General features: G+C 37.9%; 1 long non-coding RNA gene across 1 annotated transcript; it reads left to right on the forward strand.

Moving 5' to 3' along the window:
• Window positions 1-2015: 2015 nt before the first annotated feature.
• On the forward strand, window positions 2016-3537 carry LOC143741088 (uncharacterized). Its single transcript, XR_013204938.1, has 3 exons — window positions 2016-2135; window positions 2933-3037; window positions 3486-3537. It is a non-coding gene; the product is annotated as an uncharacterized LOC143741088 (long non-coding RNA).
• Window positions 3538-10815: the final 7278 nt, after the last annotated feature.

Genomic DNA, 10815 nt, shown 5'->3' on the forward strand with positions numbered 1-10815 from the left:
TGTGTTAAATCTGACATAATATTCTCTCATGCCTTTAGTTTGCACAGTTGGTGGAGAGCAGCGGAGGCATCTGGCTCAAACTGTGGCTGTGAATTTTGAAACCGTTTTGAGCTTTAAAAACATAAGTTGCTAACAAATTGCAAAATAATGACTATAACAGTTGCCCACTTAATTGCACTTCATTTATCAAGCATATAAACTCACGTAGGCAACGGTGTTAACATGCACTATTTTTCAAGTATGTATTAAAAAAAAATTTAACAAATTAAATAAATGTAAAAATAACACACAAAACCCTTTTTCGGCCACCTTTGGAGAACAATGGCTGTGTGAAATAGCTGAAAAAGGCTGCCTCCACAGGCATTATATACGAAGGAAGGCAACAAGGCATGTCTGAATCCTACGATCGTGTCACATCCTGTCTTCTGAGATACCTTCATCTGATTATTTTTGAAGACAGCATATAGCCTATGTATCCCTCACTGCCAATGACATCCAACAATCATGTGCTTTCGATTTTGTTATAGTTAAGGAAAAAAAAAATCATTCCCCCATCATTCTTTTTTTTGGGGGGAGGGGGGGGATCATTAGACCGTTATGCTGCCTCAGAAGTCTGCCCAAAACCATTTTGTGAGTTATCATTAATTATCATTAATTACAGTGCTTAGCATAAGTGAACACACCCATCATAAAGTTGACTAAAAAGAGGAATAAAAAAATCATCTTTTAGAAATTGATCTTAATGCCTTAAAAAAACGAGGAAAAATCCAACCTTTAAAGACACAACGTTTCTTTGTGAATGAATAATGTATCGTAAATAAATAAATGTTCTTCCTTAAAATACAGGTTGCATAAGTCAGGACACCCCTATGTTAAATTCCCATAGAGGCAGGCAGATTTTTATTTTTAAAGGACAGTTGTTTCATGGATCCAGGATACTATCCTGATAAAGTTCCCTTGGCCTTTGGAATTAAAGTATTCCCCACATCATCACATACCCTTCACCATACCTAGACATTGGCATGGGGCACTTTCAATAAGATCATCTCTCAATGCAAATCAAACCAGCTATTAGCCTAACTGAAATAAAACCATGCCTACCTCTATGGGAATTTAACATAGGGGTGTCCTGACTTATGCAACCTGTATTTTAAGGAAGAACATTTATTTATTTACGATACATTATTCATTCACAAAGAAAATTGGTGTCCTTAAAGGTTGGATTTTTCCTCATTTTTTAAATTAAGGCATTAAGATCAATTTCCAAAAGATGATTTTTTATTCCTCTTTTTAGTGAACTTTAGCATGGGTGTGTTCACTTATGCTAAGCACTGTATATGTGGTGAATACATTGCAGTCAATGGGGGGTCAGACTCAGAAAGCTCTCGGATTTCATCAAAACTAACTTAACTTGTGTTACGAACGGTTTGAACGACATGAGGGGTGAGTAATTAATTACAGAATGCTCATTTTTGGGTGAACTAACCCTTAAATGCATAAACGTTGCCGGCAAAGTCATTGCCTGATAGGGCAGTGAAAAAACTACCAAAGCTTTCAGACAGCGAATGTCACATTAGATATTGACAGTCATGTCTCCCACCCACTGAGTTGGCCTACAAAATGACGTCATGAACGACCAGCTCCATAGGGTAAATCTTGATTTCAATGTGACTTTAATGTATGATTTTACAGTAAATTGAAATAATTTGATGTTCTAATCTTATTGATAGGAGCGTAAAAACATTTATCTCCTTTAAATGTATCCCAGCTGACAACTCATATTGGCTATGTGGAGAGTTACAGACGCAGAGAGAGAGAGAGAGAGAGAGAGAGAGAGAGAGAGAGAGAGAGAGAGAGAGAGAGAGAGAGAAGCTGCGGTATTAGAAAGGGTGAAGGTCCAAGGCTTTTACGCTTCCGCTTGCTCACTCTCTCGCTCCCTCTTCCTCTTCCTCCACACACCATGGTATAATTTCTCATTTGAAGACGCTGGCATACCTGGCTGTGTGGCTGTGCTGTTAAAAGCACCGGCCCAATTATAGCATAACACCTAGCCTTACGGTTTCCATGGCTGCGCGATGTATCTGTCCCGCGGGACGCGGCGTGGAGGAACGAGCGTCTTATCAACCATCACCCTGGTAATAACACTCCCCCGAGCCTCCGCGCCTCAGCCAGGCCTTAACGAGAAGCCAGGGTGAAATCTCTCCTCCGCTTCAGCTCTAGCCATTGATTTGAGCTTAATCTGTTTCTGCGGGTGTGCTTGCTTGCGTGCGTACGCGTGTGTGCGTTTGTGTGTACTTGTGTGTGAGTGTGTTGGGAGGGTTGATGGTGGGAGAGTGTGAGCGCGTGAGAGGTACCATTTATTTAACTGAGATTCTCAAGTTGCATTTATCCGAGATTCTGTTAATGCAAGCTCTACGCTTGAGAAATAAAATAAAAAAACAGAGTTGGAAAGAGAGAGAGGGTTCACTTTTCCCCCCACTTTTTATCGGATATTGCAATTAAAAACAAAAATTCTTATGTTCTCGTACGATTGCCTCTACAAAGTTAATTAGGCTACTAGAGATATGTTTATTTACAACTAACACTAATATGCAGAACCATTTTGTCTGCTTTTTGGGATAAGTCAGCAATTATCAAACTGCAACAATTAAAAAAGAGATATGCAGCATAAATATCATACAATTATAAATATGATCATTTCACCTAACATGTTTATTTACATTTATACCACACATTAAGAAAAAGTGTATTTAATCTTAAACAACACATTTTTAGCATGACTGGCTAGTAAAAAGACAATGAAACTCGAATTAGCTTAATTGGTCATCAGATCATTAATATCAGTTATATCAATTATAAAAAGTCTGATTATTGGTAAATAGATAAATGATTTCAATTATTTTAATGATTTGTGTTTTACTTTGTTTGACAGCTCCTGGTCACTGTATGCTTTCGTTGTGTGGAGAAAAGCGGTGCATCTTTTCCGCAATGGAAGAAAGAACGGAAGAAAGAAAGAAATGTTTGTAATGACATGAAGGTGAGTAAATGGTAACAGAATTTTAATTCATGGGTGAACTGTCCCTTTAAAGGATAGTAGATGAATTGTCGCGCAGTGTTCTTCACTGCAATGTATTCGTTTTCATATCATGCTAGTATTCCCTATAGAGCAGTAGGTGGGTAGAAATGTGTCCAAAAATCTTATTTTATTGAAAATTCATACACTAGAGTGTCATGTGCCCATATAGCATGTACATATATCTACCATATGCACCCTAGGCAATACATGTCTCATGCATGTACTGTAATAAAACAATGCTTACCTGTCATTGTTTACGAGACAGTACCTGTCTGAAAAGACATCTGTCAGCTCACCTAAGATGTGAACATTTTCTGGTGCCGTGTTTCAAGGAGAAGCTCACCAATTTGTGAAATAGCTGCCTGGCAGATATTGTGTGTAATGGTTTGGAGGGGTTTGTTATGTATAGTGGTGAGTGTTGGAAGGGTGGAGATCTTCAGAGGGATGGTGACGTGTCTTCCTCCACTGCAGCAGCTCATTGGGTTTGCTCATTCACGCCTCACCCAGGCCCTCAGGCGTTCTGCCCCCCACAGCGCTGGAGTCTCTCTTCCTCTCACTCTTCCACACCCTGAGGAGAAAAGCAGGGTAAGGTCACTGCTGAGATCCGCACACCTAATTCAGTTACAGATGAAGAAATGTTCAATATAATAATCACGTTGGTCAGTGTCACTTTTTGAATCATTTTGGATCGTTAAGGGAGTTCATGATAAAGAATTTTTTTTTTTTTTTTTTTTTTTGCAAATCTGGCTGCCACCTGCTAAATTTTTTTAAATGTACAGATCTAAATTGATGTTAGTTTTACACTGAAAATTATTTTCTGGGGGTAAAAAAAAGTTTCATCTTAAAATAAGAAAAAAGTGGCCGATAATTATTTCTTGTTTTAAGCATAAACTCGCAAATTTAATTTTGATAGTATTTTTACTGTACAAATTTTGAATAATTTAGAATTCAAGATAAATTTCTTTGAGAAGCAAAATGATACAAGATGTTGTCTTTTTTATGAAAATTATCAGTAAGAAAATTGTTTACCCATTATGGTTTCACTTTATTGTGATGGTCCCTTTAACACATTATGTTGACTATAAATAACGTTGCACCTACATGTCTACTAACTCTCATTAGAGTGTTTGTAGAGTATTAGTAGACTGGTAGGGTTGGGGTTAGAAAAAGTTGACATGTAGTTGCAAAGTCACTTATAGTCAGTAGAGTGTCTGTTGGAGGACCATCACAATAAAGAGTTAGCAGATATTAAGCAGACAGTCTACTAATGAGAGTTAGTTGACATGTAGTTGCAAAGTTACTTATAGTTAACAGAATGTTCAAAAGGGACCATCAAAATAAAATACTGACAAAAGATTCACATATTAAAAGGCAGTAAAGTGGGTTCGTTTCTTTTTAATTATTAAAAAGACTATTAACTATTTTTAATTATTTTACTAAGAAATAATAATAAAAAAATTCCAAGAACTTCATTCTTATGAGCATTTGTTTTCATTTATTATACTTGGACATTTACCCCCCTAAACCCCCCCCCCCCCCCCCCACGCATCTTAATACACAATAACAACAACAAAAACAAGGAAGAGATATATTTTAATTAATTGTATGTGTGAACTGAATTTTTATGAATTATTGAAGAAATTAATACATTTACATTTTGTTCAGTTTATATAGATTATTTTATCCCAGATTATTATGCAGAGATAAGTAAACCATTTGTAGGCTTATTTCGTCCTTTGGTGCTGCTAGTGATGCACCAACTTTCACATGACATTTGAGATAAAATCTTAGATATAGCACCTTCCGAAGTGTTAGAAAATGTAGTATACATGATCTTGGAATCAATAACCGATTATGCATTAGGCTTTGATATTCTGCCCGTTCTTGTTTGCCTGTAGCGCTGAACGTCTCCAGCAAAGCGGTCCAGCAGGGTTATTGGGCTCTGCTGGCTGTCGCTGTTGTCTTGGCTCAGGCCGTGGCGAGGAAGCGAGTGTAGGGCTGGGGGAAGGGCACGCGCGTGTTGGCCGTGAGGGTGAGCAGATCAGCGCGGTTGCATGTCTGTGTGGCGGTGATAAGATTCTAGGATTCTCCCACTGTGACAGGTCTGCTCAGCAACCTGACCTTCCACTCCATAGAAGCGTGATTAACCCTACCTCACCATCCGCCGAAATGTCCGGTACTAGTTTGCCCACTACAACCTCACTGACTGCCGACAATATGCTCGAAGAACCTTCCCAGAAGCCTTCAACCTTGCTGAAGCATCTACATCTTCATGAACAACCACATACTCACCTTTAGCTCTGTACTGCTACATGCACACAACTGCAACATCTAAACCTACTCTACTACTGATCGCAACCCAACTAACAAACAAATGGATGAAATTGCAAGGTTCTGTATGGCGGCTGTAGGACAGGAAGTCCCGCCTATCAGTTACAAGAGCAAATCACTAATAGGGTTAGTCAATTTTAGTCCAAATTTTCTGAAGAGATTCGATCGCTTTATATTAAGACCAGGTTGAATTTAGGCTTTTATTCACATATAAACATTGATTTTCGAAAATAAACAGAAGTTCAACCGAACCTGCTTGATGCTTGAACCAAATGCGTAACACAGAGAATGAACCTCATTGGTTCTTGCTGAAGCTCAAACGTGCTGCGTAACACATGAGAATGAACCTCATTGGTTCTTGCATGTCAAGCAAACATGCTTGAGCTTTCGTTTACCATAACTGATATGTGCATTAATGAAAGTTTGTGTGAATAAAAGCTTAAATTTAATCTGTTCATCATATAAAGTGATTGTGTCTCTTCAGAGAATTCGGACTAAACCGCTTATTCATATTAATTTTACGATCTCTTTATAAACTTTTTGAAGTGACAAAGTGGTAGTTGCGTAGACTGTCATTGGAGGGACAGAAATATCTCAGATTTCATTAAAATATCTTCATTTGTGTTTCGGAGATGAACAAAAGTCTTACGGGTTTTAAACGGTATGAAGGTGAATAAATGATTACAGAATTTTAATTTTTGGGTAAACTATCCCTTTGATTTGTAAAAGCATTGTCTGCATTTTTGGTCTAGAACGCATGTACATGTTAGCTAGACCAACCGTAAAAATCTTTTTTTTTTTACATGATTTGAGCTAAAGAGGCAAAATATATTGTGTCTGAGGATTTCAACGTTCATGTAGATAAAAGCTGTTCTTGAATAGAAACCAAGAAGATGGCCTAGATAACTGACTTACCCCAAAGACTTTAGATATGCAAAGACAGTGCACTTATATGTGACCCTGGACCACAATACCAGTCACAAGTCGCACAGGTGTGTTTGTGGCAATAGCCAACAATACATTGTATGGGACAAAATGATTTATCTTTTATGCCAAAACTCTGTAGGATATTAAGTAAAGATCATGTTTCATGAAGATATTTTGTGAATTTCCTACCGTAAATATAGAAAAAATGTATGTTTGTGAGTGAATGCAACAAAAGCGCGAACATAAATGGACAACTTTAAAGGCAATTTTCTCAATGTTTAGATTTGTTTGCACCCTCAGATTCCAGATTTTCAAATAGTTGTATCTCTGCCAAATATTGTCATATATAACAAACCATACATCAATGGAAAGCTTATTTATTCAGCTTTCAGATGATGTATAAATCTTAATTTCAAAAAATTTACCCTTGTGACTGGTTTTGTGGTCCAGGGTCACATATTACTTATGAATACGAGAAAGTGCAACACGCAATAAGGTGGAACCTTCTAAATAATATTATTAAGAAGTCCCAACTTCTAAATAAAAGAGCCAATCATCGATTGGCAAAGTCATCGTTTCACTGCAGCTGCCGTTAGAAGCTCCGCTTGCTATAAACAGTGGCTTCATCCGAAATCACATACTCTCTTGAATAGGTATTTATTTTTAATAAGTAATTACTTCACAACCGCTCAAGAAGTATGTTCTATAAAGTATGAGTGTGTGTAGTATGAATGTAATCTGGAAGTATTACATATATTAAGCTGTCATTATCACGTGACCTGCGTCACCGCCATTCACAAATCCTCTCCTGTGGCCTCATGGGATGGTAAAGTTGTCCATCATATACACACTTCATAAACTCGCTGGAAGATGTAGGTCATCCGAGTACTTATACCCTACTATTTTATGAGTACTGTGAATTCTGACATACTTATTTTGTCACATACTTTTATTCCCCTACTATATAGTAGGGAAGTATGCGATTTGGGATGCAGCCGGATGCAATTCTGAGACGCGTGCATAAGGACTGCACATGCGCATTGGCTGATCTAGCCTGAAAAATAAGCATTTTTAACAGATTTGAGCTTAAAAAAACAACATTTAGGGGGCAGTTCATGTCAGATTTTGTTGCTGATCTCAAATATGTTTTTTAATGCGAGTTTGCCAAGTAGTTTTAGAGATTTCAGGATTCCCCCATTTAAATAGATGGGACTTGGTCTTGGATATTCAAATTTTCTGCCCGGAGGCAAATAGGTCCGCCGAGTTAACAGACTTTCCTTGAAAGGGACTTAGATATACTCAACACCACAAGGGAAAAAGTTTGGCTTATTAGCTTCATCTCTTCGCCCCTGCAGGTAGATGCCATAACTATCCTGCTAAAAAGGCATCATAAACTAGCCTAAGCTTGTTTGCTGGTCTCTTGGTCTGGTCAGATTGAGCTGTCAGCTGTTTTTTTAGGGGGGTTAGCACTGTTCAGTTGATCTGGCTGCATGGGAGACCAGCTAGATGACCACTAAACCAGATCGACCTGCTTAGCCAGAATGCAAAACCAACTTAGACCAGCTTTTTTTTCAGGATACACCCCTATGCAAGCAAAAACATGTTTCTCCATTGACAGCTATTCAAAAGCGGCCATGTATTCTAACTTGTTTTTTTTTTAGCAGCAATACATTCAATAAATTATACTAAATGTTTTACGAGTGAACATTTTTAGAGGGATATTAAAATTGTAACATGAAACTAGTGTTAGGTCATAGATTGATCATTCAACATGGCTCAGGTAAAAAAAAAGGGTAACACTTTATTTTACAGTGTCCTTGTTACATATGTTACATGTAATTACCATAGTAATAACAGTAAATTATGCCTAATTACATGGAATTAACCCTCAACCAAATCCTAATCCTACCCTAACCCTATAGTAAGTACATGTTGTTAATTAATATTACACTGTACTTAAATATTTAATTGCACTGTAACAATGAGACCTTAAAATAAAGTGTAACCAAAAAAAGTTTGTGTAACTGAGTACGTATTAAACATGGTCCTGAATGTACTGTATACCTATAGCATCTGTCAAATGCATAAATGTTAACTGCCATTGAAATGAATGGGAATAAGAGATCGCTTTCACCAGATAAAATATATTAGGGCCTAAACTTGGGCTAACCAACCTCATATGAACAGTGTTTCAGATTCAAACATTGTACCTCTCTAATGTCGAGTTGTAATGAAAGTAGAGACAGATCTTTTCTTATTATTGTGACGTACATCCCCATCGGTTGTTGATCGGATGGAGGCAAATCTGTGTGCGAACTTAAAGTCAGAGTGCAACAGAAGTCATTACCGCAAATGACGTAATTGAGTCTTGCTATGCTGTCAAAATACAAAAATATTTGTATATACAAGTAGATTTTGCAATAAACTTAAAATATATTGTTTCAAAAGATACAATCAATTAATCATTTTTTGGTAGCACTTTGTTTTACAGTCCTGTTTCGCATGAACATACTATGTACTTATTGTAGTAATGACACTAACTAGGTACTAACCCTGAACCTCCCCCTTAAACCTTAACTTTACCCATGTAGTTACCTTACACTACTCATTACTTTTGTGGTAAGAACACTGTAAGTACATTGAAAGTGCACATATACTGTAAAACAAAGTGCTACCTAATTTTTTATTTAATTATTTGCAATTTTTCATGGTTTCGTAGTTCTTTCCCTCATGTACACAGTGTTGTAGCCTACCTTTGTATTTTTGTCAGATTTTCAAATACTTCGCTTCAAATAAAAGTTTGTAATGTTATAATTCACCTCGCCGTTAGGTTCATGGCTTATAACACTTTGGCGAAGTCACTTTTTCTGCCTCATTTAGCATTTAATTTGCATCAATAAGAAGGTTTATGCTAACAGAAATTAGTAACTTTATAGGAACATGTCAGTAGAATAAGAAGTATTTTAGACAGAAAACTGTGTCTATTCAGCACACATAGATATAAATGCTGTTTTTTTTTTTTTTTGTGCCTGTATATATATTGGCTAAAAAACTATGTTCCCTTTTGGGCACATATATATTCACACTGACCAAAAGACAAAAAACATTGCTTCTTCACCCCAACACACACACACACACACAGTGCATTCACTTACAGGCACAGGCACACCACCTCGCCTCTCTTGCTCTCTTTATCTACACCCCCCATACACACCTCTCTCCCGCTCTCTCTTTCTCTCTTTTTCTCTCTCCCTCTGTGATGGCAGGACGGGCAGTGAGCTGTGCGGCTGGGAAGAGTCGAGGACGCCGCGGCACACATTAATAATGCAGAGCCTCAGCTTCCTCCCAGCGCCGTGGCCATGGCACTGGCCCATCGCTGTCACCGGGGGGAGCTGGGAACATTCTCTCTCTCTTTCGAGCTCTACTTCTTTCAGTCTCTCTCACATAAACACCCGCAGATATACACACTTTTACACAAACCCCACCAAACTGGGCCTCCACCCGAGACTGTGGCTCATTACAGATCCTGCTCTGATGACTGCACCACAGACCTGGGCTCATTACGGCACTGAGGACTCTATGCAGCTGGTACCTCCACCTCATGACGCTTTACTCTAGCGTTCGTACAAACCACACGCTTTTACTTCCACCTGTCTTAAATTTTCACTATTACGTTTTATTAGTTCAAATTTGTGGTAGGACAAAGGTGTTTCTTGTGTGCAGGGGCGTAACGACGATTGCAATTTCTGCATTTATTTTGAGTTAATGATTACTTTTCAAAGTCTCATTACTCAGTGTGTCCCATAGGCATCGCTTGACCCTATTTAGGGGGGCTTCGGTCCGCCGTCTTTCATCTCATCTCCCCCTTAAAATCTGCAATTAACTCGGCTGCTGCAATAGCTATTTGAGGCTATTTCACTCCCCTTACCAGTCGTTAAAAAGTTTGCTACATTAAGTATTATACTTCCTTCTGGTCAACGGTGGTCCCGGTCATGTAGGGTGCCAATATTATCTCTCATCTGAACATACTTCATTCCAATAAAATAAAATAAAAAACGTTGTGCTTAAGGAAAGAAATACTCCTCTTAGAATTCTTTATCAAATTGTTCCTACACCCATAATAATACAGTCCAATGTACTGTTAATATGAAGGAATTTTTCATATTGATTTCATGTATTGCGTTGTGTTATCGACAGAAAATTATCGGTACCTTTTCTGTTTTTCTACAGATTCTTTTCTTACTATGTTCTACTTAAAAGTTTGCCATGTCAACAGGCATAGATAAGTAATTTTATAGCTAGCTGGTGTCCATCTTTGAAGGTTTATACCCATGTAAAGCCCAAAAATTCAAGTGAATGAGGCAGCCGTCCCATGTACTCTTTTGTGTGGTGATCTGCAGCACATAAAGCACAAAAGGTGTTTGCGCCTTGCCAAAACAGCCTTAACTTCACATTACCTTACTCCTGATTAGCTTTCACAG

Source organism: Siphateles boraxobius, unplaced genomic scaffold (genome assembly GCF_051911475.1).
Source record: "Siphateles boraxobius isolate OS27281-9 unplaced genomic scaffold, OSU_SipBor_1 18, whole genome shotgun sequence".
NCBI classification, from domain to species: domain Eukaryota; kingdom Metazoa; phylum Chordata; class Actinopteri; order Cypriniformes; family Leuciscidae; genus Siphateles; species Siphateles boraxobius.